Raw genomic sequence first — 20,130 nt, forward strand, 5'->3', positions numbered from 1 at the left:
TTATATGGTAGGATTACGGCACGCTGTAACTTATGGCCTCACGGTGACAGATGTATTATTTTATGCATTATTCTGTATTATGTTAATGTTTAGTTTAGAACACGTCTGTTAGGAGTTCAAAGGACCCTTACGTTCAAAAGTCTCCCCTGTATATTTTTTATATCTTAATTACTCACTAATTTATGACTCTTACATTCATATTTTAGCAGAAAGTTGTTTAACTTTATATTATCAACAGATACTGTTGGCGTTTCCTTATTTTTGCGAGACTCTATTTATTATAACTCTTTTTCGTCGGAAACCCCGTTCTACTTCTTCAAACGTGCGAAAAAACCCGTCGATAATTGACTAGTAGCCTGAGGAGTATGAAAATGGCATCATGGGAAAACTTTAAATTTGTCTACCGGAAATCAATGGCCGTTCTGTTGCTGTTGAACCGTCCCGCGAATCTTCCACATAGATTGCTATTTTACATCACTGCGACTAAAAGGTGGGTAGTTATTGCATTAAATTTGTTAACAAATATGTACAAATACTAAATAATGGGAGGTAGGTGTTTCATGATTGTAATCGCTTCGTGGACAGTTGTCGCTGACGATGGTTCCAGTCACAGTCACTTGGGGGCTGAAAATCAATAAATACTAATTTTAAAAAAAAAAAATCATCCGCTATACGTATATAAATAAACAAGTTGTGAAACACGGCACCAAGTAAATCGACACCCTGTCGGTTTCAAATGTCGATTTCTTACCTTAAAATGCGAAACAAAAAGTGCAGAGGGGGTCAGGTGTTATGTTAATAACCATTGTTCATAATCGCTAACTTGGTTTTATTCAAAACTGCACAAATCGCGAGTTTTCTGGTGATATCCGACGATTTCATGAACGAAAATGGCCAGCAGCCAGAATCAAGGGGGATTCGCACAGAGTTCTGGGTAAATCAAGTGCGCATACTCATTTTCAGCCAATCAAGCGTGCCGTAACAGCGAGTATTTCCTTGATTTACCCAGAACTCCATGCGAATCCCCCTTGATTCTGGCTGCTGGCCATTTTCGTTCATGAAATCGTCGGATATCACCAGAAAACGCGGGATTTGTGCAGTTTTGAATAAAACCAAGTTAGCGATTATGAACAATGGTTATTAATGTAACACCTGATCCCCTCTAAAATTTTTGTTTCGCATTTTAAGGTAAGAAATCGACATTTGAAACCGACAGGGTGTCGATTTACTCGGTGCCGTGTTTCACAACTTGTTTATTTATATACGTATTGCGGATGATTTTTATTGAAAATTAGTATTTATTGATTTTCAGCCCCCAAGTGACTGTGGTTCCAGTGCCAAAGACAGAGTGCTCGTTTACTAGTGCAGTGATGTGATGGTGTGAGCTGCAGTCCGGGTGCTATGAATTGGGAGATACAATGTAATCACTACTCATTGCTAGCATATAAATTTTTCATGTTGCTTCTAAAATATGCCCGACAAACAGCTCGTCGCAGTTTAGTCGGTCGCCACTTATCCTGATCATGGAGGTAAAAAACATCCGTGTCCTGATAGACAATCTGCATGGTGCTGTCTCCAGTGTTTTTGTAATTTTGGTAATGTGTTTTGAGAAATCTGATTTTTTTAAAATATGCCTGTGCGTCGTACAGCTCTGAACACGAAAATTAGAAGCAGACTGGCAACGCAAGCCCCATCAAGTCATTCCATGTGTGCCTCCAATTGATCGAATGTACAATGATACGCATTATTAACTTGTCGAGATAAGTTGATACACTGTAATACCTCTACCCAAAGGAGGGCAAGTATGTTTGAGTTACAAATTTTGAGTTACAAACAAGTCTTATCATAATTTAAAGGTCACTGTGACCTTATTCAAAATTATTTAATTTGTACCCCATAAAAGTATATACTGAACATTACCATATGTTTTGTGTTGTTGATGTAACATTTTCTGTCTGCATTTGGTCAAGATCTAAAGAAAAATATGTTTACTATGAATTTATTATTTTATTCTGTTATAAAAAGAATGAGAACCTGTTTGTAACATTTTATATAATAAATTTAATTTAAGAAAAAACACAAACTGTACACACTTTATTCTTTTATCCAAGATTTTGTATGATCATATTTTTATAATTTATACTATTTTGAAGTACTGTTTTTGAGTAAACTTAAAAAACATTTTTTAGAGAAATTTAGAAACAATACAGTAAAGGAAACACAGGCGTACACTACTGTACACTATTATGTAACACATATTTACAACAGCATAGTATACAAAACAGAAAATGTTGTATTTAAGTTAAACAATTCTCACATGTTGCGCATCTCCATGCCTGTCATAAAAGTGGTATCTCCCAACTGCCTGCGAAACATGTATCTAAACTCCAAAGGCGCGGCCTTTGATCTGATTGAGTTTTGTCTAAACAATCATGTACATTTCATGATCGACCTGATCGCTTTTATCGAAGGTTCTAACTGGCAAATCTGCACGTCTGTGTTTCCGTTACTGATTTATCTGCATGATTGGTTGGAACTCCATTGACAATCCCTTTTCACAATGTTTGGTCCAGCATATTGGTTACAAGTGTACGAACAGTCATATCTCTGCCATTTCTATGCCAATCTTCTCCAAACTGGGTATGATCAGTGTATAGTGTTTGTGCTAATTTGCATATTTGTAAATTGTAATGCTTATGGATGAAGTCATATCTCTGGCATGGCTGATATTCTTCACACTTAGCATGATTAATGTAATTATTGATCCGGTGGTGACCATATATAGTGTGTGTGCTAATTTGCATATCTGAATATTATTTGCATATATTAATGTTCATGGACAAAGTCGTATCTGGTGTTTCTATGTTGATCTTCTCCAAACTTGGTATGGTTAGTGTACTTATGGTTCTGGTTCTGACAACATATTGTGTGTGTGCTAATTTGCATACGTTTGCATATATTAATGCTTATAGACCAAATTGTGTCTGGCATTTCTATGCTGACTTTTTCCAAACTGTATTGACTGTCACGCTTATCATGCTCTCAATTTACAAATTCTCTCTATTCACACTAAAGCTTTTCAGTGTTTAACTTAAATTGCAAGAACAAAGAGTTCAAAAATTTCTAGCAACTACATACAGATTTGTTCAGTGTAATCAACCAGATTTAAAAATAGCATACACTGCCTTATAGTCACTGTAATAGCAATGTAAGGTACCCAAAGCTGTAACTGCTAGTGAATGATTCCAATTTTCCATGAACAGCTTGGGAATCAACCATCTCTGATGGTTTTCTTGTTTTATTTACATATTAAGACATTTGAACAAAGTGATTTATTGAACTTAACACACAAAATCACCATTACCTGTAAATAGCATTTTATCTATTTGGAAACTGTACATGTATAACTAACCGGATGCAACACATACATGTGCGGTCAGAAGGGATTTAAATTTTGAGCAGTGTGTATGAAAAGGGGGATGATTTTTAGCAACGCTGTCGACTTTGTCGAGCGGAGCTTATCATATGAGTGATTGTCCGTCTTCGTCCGTCCGTCGTCCTTGTCAATGTTTTACTTTTTCAACTTCTTCTTGAAAACTACAAGCCTGAATGCTTTGATACTTGGTGTATATGTACCTTGGGTAGATCTCTCTCAGATTTGTTCATTTTGTATTGATATCTTCAATTTTCTAATTTTGGTGAACATTTTTGTCATTTTTGGTAAAAAGTGATATTTTCGGCTTCTTGTTAAAAACCACAAGTCTAATTGCTTTGATATTACATATATAGGTACTACATGTGGACCACTCTCAAATTTGTTCATTTCATGATGACACTTCAATTCTCTAATTTTGATGAATATTTTTATCATTTTTAGTAAAAGTGATATTTTCGACTTCTTGTTAAAAACCACAATCATATATGCTGAAAAATGATATTTTTGAATTCTTGTTGAAAACAAGTCCCATTGCATTGATACTATGCATATTGTTCATTTTCTAATCATATCTTCTGTTCTTTAATTGAAATGTGCATTGCTAACAGCGGAGCTATCTCAACCGAGAGGCTGCTTGTTAAAAACTTCTGTCTGAAAAGGGGTTTAGTTTTCTCACTAACAAATGTATTACTACAGCTGCTAACAATATTGTATAATTTTATCTTACCACTTTGTTGTAAATTCATATTTTACCCCATTTATGCATTTTATCGTTTTTTCGGACTGCTATGTTTTTAGTCCCCGTTCGGACGAAGTCCGAAAACGGGGACTTATAATTCAGTCTCCGTCCGTGCGTCTGTGCGTCCGTCCAGAGTCATATCTCAGAATCCCATGGACCGATTCCGTTCATTCTTTGTATGTGCCCAGTGGTTTAGCGATTCGATTCAAAATGGCCGACTGGCAGCCATCTTGTTTTTTGAAAATGTTGTATTTTGGACATGCTTTGTCAGTTTTCATTCAAATTTAGTACATAGATCATACATGTTAGGATACATGTCCCTGGCCGTCCGTGAGTTCCTGAGTCTGTCCGTTCGTGTGTCCGTCTGTGTGTCCCTCTGTCCAGAGTCATATTTCAGAATCCTGTGGACTGACCCCGTTCATTCTTTACATGTGCCTAGTACCTTATGTGGGGCATATGCACATGCCGTGGTTTCGTGATTCGATTCAAAATGGCCGACTGGCAGCCATCTTGTTTTCTGAAAATGTTGTATTTTGGACATGCTTTGTCAGTTGTCATTCAAACTTGGTACATAGATTATACATATTAGGATACATGTCCATGACGATTTATTTCGCAATTGGATCAAAGATTGTTGACTGGCAGGCATCTTGTTTTTTTATGCGGTATCTTGGACGTGCTCTGTCAGTTTTCATTCAAATTTCGCACATACATGTACTTTATACATGTTAGGATGTATGTCCATGACAATTTGTTTCAAAATCTGGTAAAGGATGGCCGATTGACAGCCATCTGACTTTTTGGCCTTACTACTATATTTCCACAATTTATGTACCATTTTCTTCATTTGTATTTGGCATACATCATACATATCAGTGTGTTTCATAATCAGATCATAGATGGCCGAATAACGACTGTTTTTATTTTTGGCCATATTACTACTACACAGAACACGTGTTTTGATGTAAATAAACAATCTGTTGTATACGCCACTTGGAACTCAAGTTTCAAGGACACGCTCGCGAAAACTCCTCCGCTTTAATATGACGAGCACAAAGAGAACTTTGAAAAATTTTACGGGGACTGTGCAATTTTCAATGACTTGTTTTTAATTGTAATTTTATCATATTATTTCGTAGTCATTTTATTTTATACCCTATTTATGCATTTCTTTATTGTGTTCTCGTCATTTTTGCAGTGGATTGTTCAATTTTATGTAAAATTTTATATCTATATGCTGTGCATGAAAAACCATTTATGGATGTACTGTTTTAAATGAATAAATTACAAATTACAATTACAAATTTTGACCTCAAAACAAATCGATTTGTCCATGGTGTCAGCGATTATTTCCCCCAGCACATTTATCATCCCTATCCAACCAACCCTATCTGGTCTACTGGTAACTTCACTGTCCCTTACATGTGTTTAACCATTACACAACATAATTTTCAATACGCCACTATTAAACATCTGAACTCTGCCCCCCCCCCAACCCTAAAAAGCATGGGCAGTAGAAGCATTTTCAAACAAGAGCTGAAGAAAATGCTTCTCAGTGAGTGATATTTATCTATGTACATAGAGCATATTCATTTTAAAAGTATGCAAATTTGAATACTCTTATTAAATAATTTTAATATCATTCATTCATTGTGATGATTGATTATACTATTTACTGGTTGATCTCATTTATTTAATTCATTACTTTTGTTTGTTTACTGTGACTTTTATGACGACTTAATTTTTTTATTTAATATTAAGCGCCATGGACTAGACTAGTCCAAATGGGCTATTTCCTTGGTCCCCACCAGTATTATACAATTTTGTCCCGTACATGAACATGTAAATATTTTGTTTGTATACTGGTGAAATAAATAAATATAAATATAAATCTAGGACCAGTGATCATATTCAGACAAAACTCGGCAATCGGATAGTATGGGACAAACGAAAGGTTTTGTTACAAATCTGTGCATATTTAATCAGGAAAATTTGCATTATAATGAATTCTTCTGGTGCTAATATCTCAAAACAAAATCGCCACATACAACCCAGAACACTGAAAATTATATTTCTAATATCCAGATGAAATCACAAATAATTTAAGGCACTTATATAAGATCTAACTAGTTGTTGGTGTCAATCTGTGCATCATTAATTCACTTTAACTTATAACTTTTTTGTATGAATAAATTCTTGTTCCAATTGTACCTTGATAACTAATCTTAATATTTAAGTAAGCAAATAACACCGAATAAACGGCAAGGTAAAGACTATGTCTAATTATAGTAAATACGTACTGCGTGCGTGACTCGAACCGGCGCTCGCGTACGGCACCTAATCGCCTAGCTTCACGCCACTACACGTCTTCCCCTCGGCCACCGGGCATCCCCAAAAAAGGATGCTTAATAACCGAGCTTATTACGTGCAGAGAACGTGAAACCCGTCCACGCGATACGCGCCACACAACTATGACAGCAACTATGAGTTTAATATTTAAGTAGTAGATATGCAGTAACCGTATGTCAACAAGCTATTCTGATATCTGCATTAGGAGCATATATATTGCATGTTTTATATTATATATTTACTTCTCAAGAAAGCTGGCACAAAATAAAATGTTGTAGTATATTTCTGTACGGTTTAAATTAAGGTTCATTATACATTTCTTTTTATTCACAGGATAAATGCAGTACACCAATTAACTAAGGAGTTGTAATGAAGACCGGATTGGTGGAAATTTGTCAGATCCTGACCCTCCTGAACCTTGCATACATGCAACCTGATATTATTGTTTTGTTTTGCAAATGTGTGTTTAATATTAACTTGAATAAATGATTTTCTCAAATGATACATTTTAGGTGTTTTGTTTCCCCGTCTACTTCACGAATAGTTCAATAATTTATAAAACATGATGTTCAAAAGTGCCCTCAATAAATGTCTACTAATATTAATTATAAATAAATGGAAGTTCAAAAGTATCCTATTTACATTCAAAAGTATACTCGTAATATCTTACAGTTATGTAATAGAAGATTTCAATAAATGTCTACTAATATTAATTATAAATAAATGGAAGTTCAAAAGTATCCTTTACATTCAAAAGTATACTGGTAATATCTTACAGTTATGTAATAGAAGTTTTCAATGAATGTCTACTAATATTAATTATAAATAAATGGAAGTTCAAAAGTATCCTATTTACGTTCAAAAGTATACTCGTAATATCTTAATGTTATGTAATAGAAGATTTCAATAAATGTCTACTAATATTAATTATAAATAAATGGAAGTTCAAAAGTATCCTATTTACGTTCAAAAGTATACTCGTAATATCTTAATGTTATGTAATAGAAGATTTCAATAAATGTCTACTAATATTAATTATAAATAAATGGAAGTTCAAAAGTATTCTATTTACGTTCAAAAGTATACTCGTAATATCGTAATGTTATGTATTAGAAGATTTCAATAAATGTCTACTAGTATTAATTATAAATAAATGGAAGTTCAAAAGTATCCTATTTACATTCAAAAGTATACTCGTAATATCTTACAGTTGTGTAATAGAAGATTTCAATAAATGTCTACTAATATTAGAAATAAATGAAAGTTCAAAAGTATCCTATTGACGTTCAAAAGTATACTCGTAATATCGTAATGTTATGTATTAGAAGATTTCAATAAATGTCTACTAATATTAATTATAAATAAATGGAAGTTCAAAAGTATCCTATTTACGTTCAAAAGTATACTCGTAATATCGTAATGTTATGTATTAGAAGATTTCAATAAATGTCTACCAATATTAATTATAAATAAATGGAAGTTCAAAAGTATCCTATTTACATTCAAAAGTATGCTCGTAATATCTTACAGTTGTTTAATAGAAGATTTCAATAAATGTCTTAATATTAATTAGAAATAAATGGAAGTTCAAAAGTATCTTATTTACATTCAAAAGTATACTCGTAATATCTTACAGTTGTGTAATAGAAGATTTCAATAAATGTCTACTAATATTAGAAATAAATGAAAGTTCAAAAGTATCCTATTGACGTTCAAAAGTATACTCGTAATATCGTAATGTTATGTATTAGAAGATTTCAATAAATGTCTACTAATATTAATTATAAATAAATGGAAGTTCAAAAGTATCCTATTTACGTTCAAAAGTATACTCGTAATATCGTAATGTTATGTATTAGAAGATTTCAATAAATGTCTACCAATATTAATTATAAATAAATGGAAGTTCAAAAGTATCCTATTTACATTCAAAAGTATGCTCGTAATATCTTACAGTTGTTTAATAGAAGATTTCAATAAATGTCTATTAATATTAATTAGAAATAAATGGAAGTTCAAAAGTATCTTATTTACATTCAAAAGTATACTCGTAATATCTTACAGTTGTTCAATAGAAGATTTCAATAAATGTCTATTAATATTAATTAGAAATAAATGGAAGTTCAAAAGTATCTTATTTACATTCAAAAGTATACTCGTAATATCTTACAGTTGTTCAATAGAAGATTTCAATAAATGTCTACTAATATTAATTAGAAATAAATGGAAGTTCAAAAGTATACTCGTAATATCGTAATGTTATGTATTAAAAGATTTCAATAAATGTCTACCAATATTAATTATAAATAAATGGAAGTTCAAAGGTATCCTATTTACATTCAAAAGTATGCTCGTAATATCTTACAGTTGTTTAATAGAAGATTTCAATAAATGTCTATTAATATTAATTAGAAATAAATGGAAGTTCAAAAGTATCTTATTTACATTCAAAAGTATACTCGTAATATCTTACAGTTGTTCAATAGAAGATTTCAATAAATGTCTATTAATATTAATTAGAAATAAATGGAAGTTCAAAAGTATCTTATTTACATTCAAAAGTATACTCGTAATATCTTACAGTTGTTCAATAGAAGATTTCAATAAATGTCTACTAATATTAATTAGAAATAAATGGAAGTTCAAAAGTATACTCGTAATATCGTAATGTTATGTATTAAAAGATTTCAATAAATGTCTACCAATATTAATTATAAATAAATGGAAGTTCAAAGGTATCCTATTTACATTCAAAAGTATACTCGTAATATCTTACAGTTGTGTAATAGAAGCTTTCAATGAATGTCTACTAATATTAATTATAAATAAATGGAAGTTCAAAAGTATCCTATTTACATTCAAAAGTATACTCGTAATATCTTACAGTTGTGTAATAGAAGATTTCAATAAATGTCTACTAATATTAAATAGAAATAAATGGAAGTTCAAAAGTATCCTATTGACGTTCAAAAGTATACTCGTAATATCGTAATGTTATGTATTAGATGATTTCAATAAATGTCTACCAATATTAATTATAAATACATGGAAGTTCAAAAGTATCCTATTTGCATTCAAAAGTATACTCGTAATATCTTACAGTTGTGTAATCGAAGTTTTCAATGAATGTCTACTAATATTAATTATAAATAAATGGAAGTTCAAAAGTATCCTATTTACATTCAAAAGTATACTCGTAATATCTTACAGTTGTGTAATAGAAGATTTCAATAAATGTCTACTAATATTAATTATAAATAAATGGAAGTTCAAAAGTATCCTATTTACGTTCAAAAGTATACTCGTATTGTTATGTATTAGAAGATTTCAATAAATGTCTACTAATATTAATTATAAATAAATGGAAGTTCAAAAGTATCCTATTTACGTTCAAAAGTGTACTCGTAATGTTATGTATTAGAAGATTTCAATAAATGTCTACTAATATTAATTATAAATAAATGGAAGTTCAAAAGTATCCTATTTACGTTCAAAAGTATACTCGTAAAATCGTAATATTATGTATTAGAAGATTTCACTAAATGTCTACTAATATTAATTATAAATAAATGGAAGTTCAAAAGTATCCTATTTACGTTCAAAAGTATACTCGTAATATCGTAATGTTATGTATTAGAAGATTTCAATAAATGTCTACTAATATTAATTATAAATAAATGGAAGTTCAAAAGTATCCTATTTACATTTAAAAGTATACTCGTAATATCTAACAGTTGTGTAATAGAAGATTTCAATAAATGTCTACTAATATTAATTATAAATAAATGGAAGTTCAAAAGTATCCTATTGACGTTCAAAAGTATACTCGTAATATCGTAATGTTATGTATTAGAAGATTTCAATAAATGTCTACTTAATATTAATTATAAATAAATGGAAGTTCAAAAGTATCCTATTTACTTTCAAAAGTATACTCGTAATATCATAATGTTATGTATTAGAAGATTTCAATAAATGTCTACCAATATTAATTATAAATAAATGGAAGTTCAAAAGTATCCTATTTACATTCAAAAGTATACTCGTAATATCTTAGTTAGGTAGTAGAAGATTTCAATAAATGTCTACTAATATTAATTATAAATAAATTGAAGTTCAAAAGTATCCTATTTACATTCAAAAGTATACTCGTAATATCTTACAGTTGTGTAATAGAAGATTTCAATAAATGTCTACTAATATTAATTATAAATAAATGGAAGTTCAAAAGTATCCTATTTACGTTCAAACGTATACTCGTAATATCGTAATGTTATGTAATAGAAGATTTCAATAAATGTCTACTAATATAAATAAATGGAAGTTCAAAAGTATCCTATTTACGTTCAAAAGTATACTCGTAAAATCGTAATATTATGTATTAGAAGATTTCAATAAATGTCTACTAATATTAATTATAAATAAATGGAAATTCAAAAGTATCCTATTTACATTCAAAAGTATACTCGTAATATCTTACAGTTGTGTAATAGAAGATTTCAATAAATGTCTACTAATATTAATTATAAATAAATGGAAGTTCAAAAGTATCCTATTTACGTTCAAAAGTATACTCGTAATATCGTAATGTTATGTATTAGAAGATTTCAATAAATGTCTACTAATATTAATTATAAATAAATGGAAGTTCAAAAGTATCCTATTTACATTCAAAAGTATACTGGTAATATCTTACAGTTATGTAATTTAAGATTTCAATAAATGTCTACTAATATTAGTCATAAATAAGTTTACATTGAAATTCTTATTTTTCAACGAAGTTAAAAAGCATCATTTTTTGGCGTTCTAAAACCTTGTAATATCGCAAGTTTAACAAATCTTAGAAAGGGTATTGAGACCAGAAATAAAAATCTTGTACTGAAGCTCAAAAATTACAGTTGTATCAAATATGTCAAAACTCAAGATTGTTCTAGTTAGCTCATTGATATACTTAAAATAAAATATTCAGATATGTTTTTCATGCATAGTTTATCTCTAGAAAATGGGGGAAACATTTATCATTCACCATTTTTCATGAAATTAAACAATCATTAGTATTGTAATTTGCATATTCAGATAATTACCACTAGTAATATGGATGCAGACTGCATCAATGTATGTGCCTATCATATTTTGTCCAAATCTGTCGAGTTGTTGAGATAATCCATATTTAGTAATGTGCAAATGAAGCAATTTACATATGCAAATTATCTCTAAAAGTAGGGGCCATATAAATGATGTCAATGTATATCCCTACCAAATTTAGTTCAAATCTGTTGATGAATGAATCCAAACTTAGTGAAAAAATGCAAATTGGCTAATTTACATATGTAAATTACCCAATAGTAATATTGCCTGCAAATAACATCAATGAGCACCCGTATCAAATTTGGTTCAAATCCGTTGAGTTTTCATGAGATAATCCCAATTTACTAAAGAATGATTATGGAAATTGTCTAATTTACATATTTAACATGAACATATTTTGTATAAGTATTCATATTTCTTTTCAAATGTCTTCAAATTTCATTTATCTTCCTTTTAGACAACCTCAGAAAGTGAAGTTTATGTGTAAAACGCCTGCATTTGTGGTGAGCAGGCAGTAACATGAATTAAATATGCTATCAGACAGTACCTATGCAGTACCACCTAAGCTTCTGTTCATTGGGACATGGGACCCTTTTGAACGCAAGGACCCTTTGAACTCCTAACAGACGTTTCAGTGGCGGCTTTGCCGTACATTTTTGCTCCATATAAAAAATACGCTATACATCAAAACAGAGTATCTTACTTAATATCCATTCTGGCACGTTCACTGTCTATTTCGGATGGCTAAAGTTCCTTCAAAACCCTAAAAGCAACAGCGGCCAGAGCAGCCCTAGTGCAGCGAAAGACAATTTGTTATGCGCAGTATCGTTGCGCAGTAGTTTCAGTGACGTCATCCATGTGATATACCCATGTAATATCCACTTGGCGGGCAATATACCATGTAATATCCATTTTTATTCCATGTCATGTGACCGAGTCTCAACCAATCACAGCATGCGTAACAGCAGTGAGATGTGATAAAAATGAATGTCTCATCACCAGGTTCTTTCAATTTCGTTATGGTATGATTTCCTTCCTTCCACTTTGTTGAACGGATTGAATGGACACGTGAGCGTGACTGTACGAGACAATGGTCCTTTGTGTGCAAATTTCTTCTCTGTCATATAGGCTTCTCGAGGCAGTGCGCTAAACACAAAAGAATTGTGTTATTATATTATGCAAATTATGTAACTTTATTAACATTCACTTATTCCAGGGAATGAAAATGATTACGAGGCTAAAAAAGAAATAAATGCGTTATAGTTGTGTTGTGACGCTTTAGAGTATCACCTTTTTTTATGAACAGTGAAAGGTTGTTTCTCACCAATAACTTAGACGCTGAGAGCTGCTGGTCCGTAGATCTACTTTGTTTTGCTCTATTGTCGCCTCCACGGGCGAACGTGGTAGAAATCCTGCATATCTCGGGCATGGACGAACACTAAACAAGAAAGACAAAATTACAAATTAACAAGTATCTACTTTCAGTTGAAGACGGGCGTAAATATTTACATCCCAGTTATTCACAATTGTAGTGTCGGCATATTAACTCACGGGACATCTTAGGCATCATTATCAAAGATGACGAGAACTGAAGTATATGACCTATAACCAATAAGCCTGATAACATAACGATGGGCGTTTTATATATATACCCGAACACAAGTACACCAAAGTAAAAAACGGTCTTATTTATACAATTTCACGAAGTGTTCAATTCTGTTCTCAACTGGACCCTATACATAGATTATTTTCTCTCTGTCTTGCAACCCAACCCTACCTGTCATATTTGGAGAAACCTACGTCTATCACGTCATTTAGGGATTAACGCGTGTCTATATTGTCATAATTAAGAGACAGCACGTGTCTATTACGTCGTGCTGGGAGATATCGCGTGTCTGCTACGTCATATTGAAAGGCAGTATGTATCTACTACGCTATTTTGGAAGACAACATTTATCTGTTACGTCATATTTGGAGACAACATGTGTTCACTACGTCATGTGCTGTAATTTTATATACTTACTAGTAAGATGACAAATTCCCATCTTTCACCAAATTTATGATTCCATGGTTAACGTCTATGATTTTAGTCGCGTGCAACGTCATGTGAATTAAAGAAAAAGAGTCTTAAACTCAGTCTGAAAGAAAAACGCGCTGGTAATCTGAGGACATGAATATGGTTATATGAAAAAAAAGAGCAAGACAAAAATTTATTTTCGTCCATTTAAAATCAATTTCACTTGCATTTTGTCGGTTTTTCAGCTTAGAATTTCACGACCCCTCTGTTCCACGTCTTGAATGAACTGCGGGGTTTGGTAAACAAATAAATTTACCACCTTTCCGACTAGTGCCACCACTGCCGGCTACAATCAACAACGATTTATTGAAATTGCGTGCAAAATTTATGAAATATATGGAAAATATATAAAACTGATCGACATACTTCGACGATTTGAGTCGTGACTTTTCATCGCTTTTCGAACTTTTCATGCAGGTTTCGCCATTCCAAATACTTAGGTTAAGTTTCCAAACAAATTTGAAAACTTTGCAATTGCTTTACACAACTTTGTGCGCCACATCTTAGTACTATACATTCAGTTTGTATGGCCATCAGTTAATATATATTGAAGCATCGTTTCACTCGAAATTATTTTCAGTCGTCTAGCTGCCGGGTTCGACATGAAATTACTTAGAGAGCATTACGAACTTTGCAATCATTGTTCCCGAACTTCGTATGCTATTTCCTAGCGGTATACGTTGAGGTAGTATTGCAGTCTGTAAAAACGTTCAGTCGACTTTTCATTGTTTTTCTAACTTGTAACTGCGGGGTTTGGTAAAGCAACCACTTAGGTCAAATATACAAATAAATTTACCAACTTTCCGATCGCTTTTCACAATTTTCTACGATTCTTTGTACTGCCGTCTACAATCAAAAATGATTTATTGAAACTGCGTGCAAAATTTCAAACTATGAACACTAACGGCAGTCATACGATATTCTATAAAAATGATCTACACCTCTGTCACATACTGAATTGAGATATGTAATTTAAATTTGTGTCACTGAAATGAAAAAAAAAATAGTTTTGCTCGATCACATGCTCTGGCGATCTCCCACAGAGGTATTTGCCACTCCCAATGGAGCATTCCACCCTGGCCAATCACTAATTCACTCTCTGTACGTATCTGATGAATTTCTCATTTTCGGGAATTTAATGTTAGAATATATTTTATAAAATTTATGTTGAATGCTCTTGCATTTTTCCGATTTGACCTACTTTAAATTCATGGAATGTTTTAAAATTTCTTCTAATTCTCAAATAACAAATTGTTGATGCTATCGGCACATCGTGGCTTTAGGCTGTTAACACACAGTGCAAAGTTGTGCAAATTTATGCAAAGTGATTGCAAAGTTGGTAGATGTATTTGTATATTTGACCTAAGTTTTATATAAGCATATACTAGTGGAACACCGCAGTTGTAAAGTCGAAAAAATTAATAAAAGTGAGATGAAAGAAGCCTATATTAGCACAATGTCAAATAAGCTGTCTGCAAATGTAAAAAAAAACAGTTTGCAAAGTTGGAAAAAATTATTGAAACATTTGCAAAATTGTTTGTATATTTGACTTACGTCATTTTGATAAACATTTATAAACATTGGTCTGTCACCTGACCACACAGCTGCATGAATTATTTTAAATTAAGCAGAATTGGCAGCTATTTCAGGTTTTTAAATGTTCTAAAATCGATACGCGTCCACAAGTCAACCCTCCAGATTGCGACCATTTAGGTCGCCATGGCGATTAAATTAAATGAATGGCAATTCAAAAAAATATGTAGGTCGCCAATTGGCGAACTAAGAATAATCTGGCCGGCGACTAAACTTTCGTGTTGAAAAACTTATATGTTCTTAGAGTACAAAATTAAGGTGCATTTTCGAACGGTCGAATTTTTCAGAGTAAAAATTAGCAAATCAAAAAAATGGGGATGATAGACAGTGTGCTTCGTTAGTTTTTAAAAAATGGAATGTCCGTCAAATTGACGTAAACTTCCCCTTGTTTTACGGTCAAGAAGAGATCAGCACAAAACTAATAGGTCAAAAGAGTTGTTAATGTATCAAGTTACCTCTCTCTGTGATTTTTCATGGAAATTATTTGCTTGTTTTCAATTAATTTTAACAGTTGTTTGCTTCATTGAATTAAACTGAGTTCGTCCGGTTACGAACAAAGCTGTATCGCACCACCTAGGAAAACTTGCGAATGTTCAAAGTACAGATACAAAAGATACATGGACGTTTAGCAACTGGGACAGTTTGTATCTCCCTGACCCAGTGCAATATATCCGGTTATAATCAAAGCTCACGTGTCCTTATTTGAGGGATGAGATTCTGTCGTAAATTAAATTCGCCCTGGGCCGTTAAACGGCAGTTTAGATTTAAAAAATAAAATGAGATTTAAAAAAATAAAATGGGACTTTCAAAGTGTATTTTGGCATCATTTTTCGGAAATTTCATTCATTCCTGACGCCTAAAATTGAGTAAGTTTTACCGTAGTTATTGACGCCAATTCAAGAGTATGATATTTATTGTGTCTACTAGACTAGCGTGAATAACTGCGCGAATGGGTAAGCTTACTTTCGACAATGAGCAGTTATCACAGCAGTTATGTTAAATTATTCTTCGAATGCTTAATTTATTTTTTGAAAACAACTAATTGTTTGATTTAAAAAAAATACGCCGTTTTCCCATCAAAATCCAAGCCAAAAGATCGGACTACAACATCAGCAAGACTTTTCCATGTTACGTTCAATAACAAATTTAAATGAGCTATGGTAATTTGAACACGTTGACATCATCCAGTTTAGTTACTCTGTGATACTATATGATTTAGTATTATATGCTTGAATAAATACTTAAATTTTAACATATTTGTTGTTTCTGTATAGTCTGTTAAAACAAAATAAATTCTGGCGACCTACGATTTTGTACTTGGCTACTGAATTTTCTAGCTGGCCACCAAAAGTTTGAACTTTGTGGTCAATGGCCACTAGGAAAACAATTAAACTTGGAGGACTGCAAGTACATTCTAGAATTGACCTATGACCTTTACATACTTTTAGTAACACTACGGTCATTTAACAGCAATTTACGAACTATTTATTCACATTTTCGAACTTTTAGCTATGGCACTTATTAATATGATATCACATATAACAATTACGAATGAAGCTACCAGTTTTGCAATAGTTTTTCATAACTTTGCACGGTGTGTAAACAGCTTAACCCCTATTACGTACCGACAGCATCAAAAACTTGTTCTTGAAAATTATAAGGAATTTGAAAACTTTCCATTAGTTAAAAAAGTTACAACAAATCCACGATTTTTCACTATAAATGATTGACATCACAGTAAGAAAGAATGGACGAATCGTTGCCATATGTGTGACGTAACAAAATAAAAATAAATTCAACAGCTCGTTTACTCAGGGAGTCTGCCATGCAAGTACTAACCACGCCCGATTGTGCTTTACATTAAACATTGGTCGGTCACACACAGCTGCATGGATTACTTGAAATTATGCAGTATTGTCGGCTATTTCATGTTTTTTAATGTTTTAAAATCAATTTCGCTTGCACAAGTACAATTTTATACCTTCTACAATTGACCTATGGCCTCTCCATACTTTTAGTTACACTACGGTAATTTAACAGCAATTCACGAAATATTTATTCACATTTTCGAACGTTTAACTATGGCACTTGTTATTATGATATCTCAGGTAACAATTACGAATGAAACAACCAACTTTGCAATCGCTTTTCACAACTTTGTAAGCAGTTTGTTGTCGATTTTCCCGTCAGCGGTTGTGATGATCTGCTTATATATGAGGCATTCTCGGAACATTTACTTAACGTTCTCGAAATTTAACTGCGGGGTTGTCATGACAATGACTTAGGTTAAATATACAAGCAACTCCGCCAACATTTCCTTCGTTTTTTCAAATTTTGCACTTTATTTTCTAACATTTTACAGTCAGCTAATGTCAACATATATAGGCTGCTTTCAACTGGATTTATTAAAATTGTTGACTTTACAACTGCGCATTTCTGTATGCCAACAACTTAGGTCATATATGCAAATACATCTACCAACTTTGCACAAATTTGCACTCACTTTTAACAACTTTGTGTAACGCTGGGACATCTGACACATAGACAACGGTATAGAGTCCACTGACATATCCGTTTTTTTTTATTTCAGAAATCTGTAAGTATATAACAAAGATATACTACAGAAACCTGCATACAGAAGTATAGAAAACACTGTTAAAAATAAATAATATCAGTTGGCCCTAAAATGATGACATCATGCGTGGGATACAAAATACATTTCTACGAATAACTGAAACATTTCGAGTTAATGGTCAAATACACTCAAGCAACCCAAACTGCACATTATTATTGTCAAAATATACAAAATCAATACAATGTCATATCAGAGAGATAAAATACTGAAATAATGCATAAACAAGGTGTTTATATACACTACAGTATGAAGAAACACTTGCAAAGATTCGTCGTATTACATAATAAATCAGGCAATTTAAACAGGCTCATGTACTATAAATGTATATCACTCACCCCGACAGGACGCAACAAAGACAATTTCTGTCCTTAATTCACAATTTCTAGCTTCAAAATATCAGAAAATATCAGATCTTAACACCTGTTTAGTAATAAAACAGTAGTGTAAGAATCTCAGTGAATTGCAAACTTAAGTGCAGATAAATACGACTTTTACAGATAAACAGTGCATAACATGAAATAAGTGAAAATACCTCTTTAGAATTTGCAAAATGCCACGAAAATAGCACACACAGAATCACTGTGAACAATCGACTCATTTTTTGTAAGCAGTAACGCACACAATTTGTGATCATTTATACAGTCGTCTTCTCAATACATGAAATACAAAAATGTAAACAAAAGTTAAAACATCTTCAAAAACACTAACAAAATGGCAAATAAACTTAATATATAAAAAGAATCAAATCTTACCAGATACAAATTCAACAATAATACGGCTGGATGGCAAAGATGACAATCTGATTACAGCGGATAGAATCTTGCAATAAAGTTAGTAAAATCTTTTGTTAAACAAATATGGCGGAAAATGAAAGAAGTGCGTATGCGCGGAAACTAATGGTTATAACACAGAATTGCGACCTCACACACTTCCCTGCTAAAAGGTTGGTGTCCCAACAACCAAACATAGCAAATTTTTAAAAGACCCCAAAATACAGTACAATACACTAACTACAAACTTTAGTAAATGAAATGGATTTGAATGTGATCCTGCAGTGGTTCTGGTTGAACGTCTTGGTGGTGCAGGTTCATCATTTTTTTACAGATTGGTCATTGGCAGTAGGTACAGTCAAAACTTTGATATGATCTGATTCAGTGGAAGTTGGCCTATCTTCTCCCTGGTTAGTGGGAGGACCCACATCTCTTTTAGTTAAACTAGAAGAAAGGGGTGGTTTCTCGCTATCAAACGGGTGATTTAGTACATGCTCCCAACTTTCACTATCAATACTAAAGTCGTCATCTGTGCTGCTACAGTCATCCCCAGACAGTTCTGCTTGTGATTCTTTGTCAACCTCTTTGACATTCATGTTCTCCACTACATGCCCCTTATCTACAGGCTGAACAACATAGGTTTGACCTCCTGTATCCAACCTAGCAACTACATGAAACAGTTCAGAATCCCATTTGTCCTGGATTTTATTGCGTCCTTTGACAGTTCTGTTTTCTGGTGTTCTGCAACCCACTCCTCCATCTGGTTTTCATTATCTTCACCAGTCACATTCCCAAGTAGATGGTCTATGGGTAGAGCTGGTTCTCTCCCAAAGAAAAGACAATGTGGCGAATAGCCAGTAGAAGAATGGGGAGTAATATTGTAAGCTTATGTAAGCTCGGGTAAGTACTCTGGCCATTTTCGTTTTTTAGCTGGCAGTAGTGTGCGCAAACGTTCATATCGTTTGAGCTGGGTTCCAGAGCTGAAAAATCCATGGCTAGTATCTCAAGTGGTCTGGAAGCAACTAGGGAACCCATTGTTGGATGTAATCGCTTCCCTGCTTTGGCTATTGTTCTAACTAGCGCAGTAGTTTTCTCGGCACCTTGATGACCCACTTGGTCATGTACAGCATTCAAGACTTTCTCTTTCAACATACTTGGAATGATCAGTTGCTTAATTTTATTTCCTGCATCATATACGACACGATACAGGACACCATCTTCTTCATGTATCCATTTCTAATTGCGATTTAGTTTCTTTCATCAGTTGACAATTAGTAGGTGGGTGAGTAGAATACCAGTAGTACCAATGCCTTCCTACAGTTTCGTCAGCTAACTGCATCTGTTTCAAGTCTGTTTTTGAAATAGACGGAAATGTTGAAATTGCTTGTGGTTCGATTTTACTTGATTTTGTTCGTATCTCATTTAGTAACACTTTTGCAGTTG

At 32.6% G+C, this 20,130-nt stretch overlaps 1 long non-coding RNA gene across 1 annotated transcript; it reads left to right on the top strand.

The window, feature by feature from the left end:
• The first annotated feature begins 355 nt into the window (after window positions 1-355).
• On the top strand, window positions 356-7,028 carry LOC146741489 (uncharacterized). Its single transcript, XR_014929769.1, has 2 exons — window positions 356-490; window positions 6,858-7,028. It is a non-coding gene; the product is annotated as an uncharacterized LOC146741489 (long non-coding RNA).
• Window positions 7,029-20,130: the final 13,102 nt, after the last annotated feature.

This window comes from Saccoglossus kowalevskii, chromosome 6 (assembly GCF_978046115.1).
Source record: "Saccoglossus kowalevskii chromosome 6, keSacKowa6.1, whole genome shotgun sequence".
In the NCBI taxonomy this organism is placed as follows: Eukaryota; Metazoa; Hemichordata; class Enteropneusta; family Harrimaniidae; genus Saccoglossus; species Saccoglossus kowalevskii.